At 32.8% G+C, this 6,607-nt stretch overlaps 1 long non-coding RNA gene across 1 annotated transcript in view; it reads left to right on the plus strand.

Annotated features, from left to right (window-relative positions):
• Positions 1-6,041, plus strand: part of LOC118766551 — a 21,493-nt gene extending 15,452 nt beyond the window's left edge. The window contains exons 2-3 of the long non-coding RNA XR_005002485.1: positions 3,765-3,768; positions 6,031-6,041. This is a non-coding gene — a long non-coding RNA (uncharacterized LOC118766551). The remainder of the gene's footprint in view (positions 1-3,764; positions 3,769-6,030) is intronic.
• Positions 6,042-6,607: the final 566 nt, after the last annotated feature.

Here is a 6,607-nt window from a genome sequence, read left to right on the forward strand (position 1 = left end):
ACAGGACTAGAACTGTTTCATTCAAAAGAAATCATCCGGAAGCTTCCTGATGATTTCTTTTGAATGAAACAGTTCTAGTCCTGTAGAAGCTCCTTCTATAAAATAAATTAATTTACTCTGCTATGTATTGAGTACCTTATTTACTGTGGTTAACCCCGACTCAACCCGGGACCTACACATATATATATACATATATATATAATATATATATATATATATATATATATATATATATATATATATATATATATATATATATACATAGGGAGAATTCACAAAAAATAAATAAAAAACGAAGATAGCTGGTGTAGACAACAAACAGATGTATTAGTTTAATGCTCGGGAAGTGAAAAAATCCTTAACGTTTCAAGCCTACGCTCTTCCACAGAAAGGAACACAGAAAGAAACAAGGAAAGAAAATAAAGAATGTGTAGTGGCTAGCGATCTTTCGTATATATATATAGTATATATATATATTATATATATATATATATATATATAGTATATGATATATATTTATATGTACATATATATATATACATAAGTACATATATGTATGCACATACATATATGTGTGTGTGCGTGTGTATGTAAAGAATAAAGAGAAAATGGAGAGGCAATTAATAAAACTATTTAGTAATTATAAAGTATGACAATATCCGTGACAGGTGTTTCGATTCAGGAATCGTTAGATAATTAATTTATAAAATTAAAATCATTATAAAATGAATCTTTTCAGAGGCATTAAAGATATACCGATTAGTAATACATGTTGAGATAACGGCTATAAAACCATTAACTGATAGCAAATATCCAAAAAGAGACTCAATCTAACAAAAAGGCCTTAATCTAACATAGGGGAGAAGGTAGTATATATTATGTCCTAAAGAAAGAAAAGAATATATTAATATAATATCATAGGTATTGAGAAAGGGGAAAAGAAAAGGAGAAATGAAGCAGAAAAACGAATGTATTTTATAAATATATAAGAGTAATGTAACAATCCAACATAGGGGAGCAGCTAGTGTACGTTTCGTGTCTTAAAAATTAAAAAAGGAAGCAGAAAAACGTATGTATATATAGATATATAATAACGTCATATATAATAATTATCCATCTTATCTGCAATACAAACCTTAAAGTTATAAAATTGGAAGCAAACAGTGGCAAAATATGTCTTAACCGAAGTTATCAGAAAGGGATAAATAACTTCTAAATATAATAATAATAATAATAATAATATAAGAGATAATATAATAATTAATAATGATAATAATAATATGATAATAATAAAAAATAATAATAATAATAATAATAATAATAATATAATAATAACAATAATCACAATAATGATAATAAAATTAAAAGAAGAACTAGATAAACCACAACACACCCAATGAAAGAGAAAATAAAAAAAGAATATTATAGCGAGTTAGATCAATACAAAAAACGAGCTCAATGCTAAAAACAAGATAATAGGTATCAACACTTTAGCTGTCCCAGTTATAAGTTACAGCTACAATATCCTTAACTGGACACGAAATGAACTGTCCAAAATATTTGGAAAACAAGAAAAATACTGACAGGATCTAGGAGCATCACCCAAACTGACATAGAAAGACTATATATACAACGTATAGAAGGTGGTAGAGGCCTTATACAGCTGGAAAACTACTATAAAATAACACCATAGGACTGCAAAAATACCTACTTCAGAAGAAAGGAAAACTGATCCAGATAGCAGCAAAACTCGAGCAAAACAAAAAACTGTTCTCAGTATTTAAGGAAGCTGACAAATACAAACAAGAAATCATACCACCTAATAAACACGAAGAAAAAGAAGAAGATGATGAAGAAACAACAAAAGCTATAAAACAAATGAAATCCAAACTAAAAGAACAGCAACGAACCATGATAAAACGATGGCAAGAAAAGCCCTTCATGTAAATACTGCACTAAACTAAACGCAAAAGAAAAGACAAAGAAAAATCCCAGCAATGGTTGAGAAGCTCAGGACTCAAAGCAGAAACAGAGGGATTTTTAATTGCAGCACAAGACCAAAGCCTCCCCACCAGAATTACCAAAAACATGTAATGAAAGAAATATTACAAGTAACTTCAGAATATGTGGAGATGGACAAGAACAATAAATCATATTATCTCTAGCTGCCCAGTCCTGGCTAAGAAGGAATATATTCACAGACATGACAGAGTTGGAACCTACATACATTGGAAGCTATGCCAACATTAGGAATAACAACAGAAAAAAGATGGTATAGGCACACACCAAAAAGGTCACAGAAAACGAGAAGCAACCATACTCTGGGATATGCCGATACACACAGATAGAGAAATTAAGGCCAACAGACCAGATATAGTTGTCAGAGATCATGAAGAAAAAAAATGCTTTCTAATTGATGTATCAATACCGGCAGATGACAACGTGTCTCTAAAAGAAATGGAGAAACTCTCAAAATACAAAGACCTGGAAATAGAGGTAACTAGAATGTGGAATCTGAAAACAGAAACAATTCCTATCATAGTAGGTGCATTAGGCATGATAAAAAAATATTCAGACAAATACATAACAAAAACACCAGACTTACAAACACATATAACATACAGAAAATTGCACTACTAGGCACTGCACACATCCTACGCAGAACACTTTCCATACAATAACCATCAGAGCATCACACAACAAATCACAGCACATACCCAAGGCCACACAGAGCTGCGCTCGGTAGTGAAGTGAAAGCACGCTATAAAAATAAACTACTGAATAATAATAATAATAATAATAATAATAATAATAATAATAATAATATAATAACTTATTGTTTGTATCTATAATCATAATGCATAAAATTTAATTAAATATATGAATAAATAGCAAATCTAGAATAATATGGAATGAGAAAATATCAAAATACAAACTATGTCTCTTAATCCCTTAAAAAAATATTTATTTAGGGTAAAAAAAATACTAATAAATTATAAGATAGAAAAGAATCTAAATTTTTTTAAAATTCTGACATACTGCGTTTCGTTAAATAAACTGGAAGTAATTATGTAAGAGGAAATACATATATATTAATAAATTAATTTAAAATAAAATAAAATAAAATAAATTACAATGAATTATGTAAAATGCCTTCAGGTATAGCTGGGATGTAGGGAAAATAAGCTAAGAACAAACTTCAACGGTGCATATCTTAAAATGCAACCACAAGTAATGATAATTTATTTATGTATTTAAGCTGTGAATCAGGAAACAGGTCAATATGTTATTAACTTGACACATTTTAGTACAAAATAGTATGACATAGTAAGACTGATCTTAGTACTAATAATACAATACAAAATAATAACACTAATGCAGAAATAAGCTTAAGTACACATCAGAAATAAAGTACTTCATTCTGATTGATATATATATATTATATATCTATATATATATATATATATATATATAATATATTATATATATATATATATATATGAAAATAATCTCAGTCATATAATCTCTGTGTCAAACAGTTAAGTTGGGGAGAGAATATTTGTAAACGATGTTTTTTGCTTTATTTTGGGGTGTATAGGCAAAAGATTTGCTTTCTCTCACACACGTGATGCCCCTACACAAAGTTGGTTCCATAAAGCATGGTTCTTGAAGTTTCGATCCAGCAACTTTTAGTGTTTGGCCCTGACTTTTATTAATGCTCTTGGCAAAAGAAACTTGGATAACCGTATAAATTGGAATGGGAGATGAGTTGGTATAACAGATATGCGAGGAATGCAGACGGTGTCATATTTACCTCAATCAGTGAGAATAGTTGCCTCAATGCAGTTCCTCATAAGTTTGTGCACAATTAATCTTGTACCATTGATTAATTTTGGTTGAGACAAATTACGTAATATCGTGAAAGGAGTCCCTTTTTCAGCTGAAGGCAATGAGGAACTGTACTTGGTAGTTCTAGTGAGTTCAATGGCGTAGTTAACACTATCCCGATCATCAATAACACTGTCAATATATCTCCTGATAGCTCATTCAATAGCATATTATTAATGCTATGTACTGCAACATTTTTTTGGAGCCAGGGTAGCTCGCTCACAGATCCAGTCTGTATAGTTGTAATTATGAAGAAGATTAGGAAAGATTTCATCCACCAAATCCTCGACGGAATGAGTTGAATTACATATTTATTGGATTGAGTATAAGAAACTGTTCTTCATCAATTGGAAGTCTCCCGTCACCGAGAAAAAAAAAGAGAGAGAGAGAGATAAAAAGAGAGTGAGACAGAGAAAGAAAGAGAGAGAAATAAAGAGACGGGAAATAGACAGATATAGAGAGAAAATGCTTTTAGAAATTTATCATAAACGAAAGCAGGAGAGTGTTTACATTTTTCTCAAAACATAGTATATATTTGAAGCTAATTGTTGCAATGCACAGAATATTTTGATAGAAACGAAAATATTTTCCTTTATTCATAACAAATTTCTCACAGTATTTCCTTCTTTTCATTATGTAATATAATTTCACTCGTGTGAAAACTCTTAATCTTTACAATATGAAATAAAATAATATAATATATATAGAGACAAGTAATGTTTATTGCCCCTTCAACATAGCTGTTCCGTAGGAACCGACTTGTGTGTGTGTGTGAGTCTGTGTGTGCATGTGTATGTATGCATATATGTATGTATGTATGTATGTATGTATATATATATATATATATTATAGGCGTGGCTATGTGGTAAGTAGCTTGCTTCCGGGTTTAAGGAACCTTAGATAAGTGTTTCCTATAGCCTCGCGCCGACCAAAGCTTTCAGTGGATTTGGTAGACGGGAACTGAAAAAGTCTTTTGTATACATAAGTTTATATATATAAATCTGTGTGTGTCTGTGTATAGGTTTGTCCCCCCCTCCACTGCTTGACAACCAATGTTGATGTGTTTACGGCTTTCTAACTTTGTGGTTCGGCAAAAAGAAGGCGATAGAATAAGTAGCAGTCTTTAAAAGAAGTCCTGGGATCGATTTGTTCGGTTAAAAGCGTTTCACGGTGGTGCTCCAGCATGGCTGAAGTCACATGACTGAAAGAAGCAAAAGTTAAAAGATATAAGGTGTACACATATCTTCATTACTCTTACTCTCACCGAAAGTCCACCGATTCTGTCGTAATAAACTTTCAATTCTTCAGATTTCTCTGACTCTGAAGAATTGATTTATTTTTCCAATTACAATGTGGTGCACTGCAGCATTGTTTCCTAAATCGAAAAACTCCAATGTGAAGACTACATTCCGCCATGTACAAGTTATAGACCGCTCTCATTCACCGCTCATTCTCTCTCTACAAGTACCTACACACCGACTTCCCTCACCGTCTCCCACTCTCTCGTTCTGACTGTCTCTCCTTCTCTCTCTTTCTCTATCCCTCTCCCTCCCCCTCTCTCTCTCTTTCTCCTCTTCCACACATTCTGCAACTTCCAAATTCTACTTTATGAGTCCAGAGCCGATCTCACCTTTGCTGTGCAACCTCTCTTTGTCTTCAAATCAAAATAGGAATCTCTGTAAACTTGTAGAAAGAAACTCCTAGCACTCAGCCTTACGCAACTAAACACTTAAATACGCCGAATATAAAATGCATACCCCTAATTCAGCAACACCATAACCGTCATCGGTCCTAAGTTACAGCACCACATTGCCATAAATTTCTGTTACACATCTTCCGGACGCATATAATTTAACTATGCGTTGCACTTTACGTTTTCGAGGGCACATTCGAAAGGTACTGCAATGTATACCACGTGAACCAGTCGACACTCATTTCAGCAGTACATTACAGAGCAAGTGCATTATCCATTAATCAAAATGGACAGGTACACTCAAGGAAACGGAAGGAAAATCATGAGTTAGTCATTTGAAGAATAATTTCAAAAATCTTATTTAGACCACCGTAATTTAATTCTTTATATAGAAAAGGTTTCAAAGTGACTTCACATTTTCTGATGACTAACACTCATACATCAGTGAGTTAATTTCATATTTCAAGCTTTATATATTTTGTTTATGAGGGGATGTACCTTTGGTTTGTGATGCTATGCATATGGGAATTAGGTGTTGTAGAAGTGAGTCTGTAGACGAAGTTGTAGAGGTGGTTGTTTAGGAATGCGGTATGAAGAATCAAAAGGAGAAATTATGTAATGATGTGAGTGTTGAGAAAAGAATGGTGTAGAAAGTTTTTCTACTTTGATACCAAGGCTTGAAAACTAAATTAAACAGTACGCATGGCTGTGTGGTAAGTAGATTTCCTCCCAACCTGTAAACCTTGTGAGTGGATTTTGTAGACAGAAAGAAACTCGTCATATATGTGTGTGTGAGTGTGCGCGCGCATGTGGCCCCCGTACGTGCGTGTGTGTTTCTTCATATATATGATTGTTCCCCACCAACACCTGGCAACCGGTTTCGTTCCTTCCGCGTAATGTAGCGGTTCGGCAAAAAGACCCCGGTAGAACTAGTAACAGGCGTAAAACATAAGTATTGGGGTCCATTCATTCAGATAAAAGTTCTTCAAGGCAGTGAAAAAGGGTAGAAAACAAAGAGGTAGTTTC

This window comes from Octopus sinensis, linkage group LG16 (assembly GCF_006345805.1).
Source record: "Octopus sinensis linkage group LG16, ASM634580v1, whole genome shotgun sequence".
Lineage (NCBI taxonomy): Eukaryota > Metazoa > Mollusca > Cephalopoda > Octopoda > Octopodidae > Octopus > Octopus sinensis.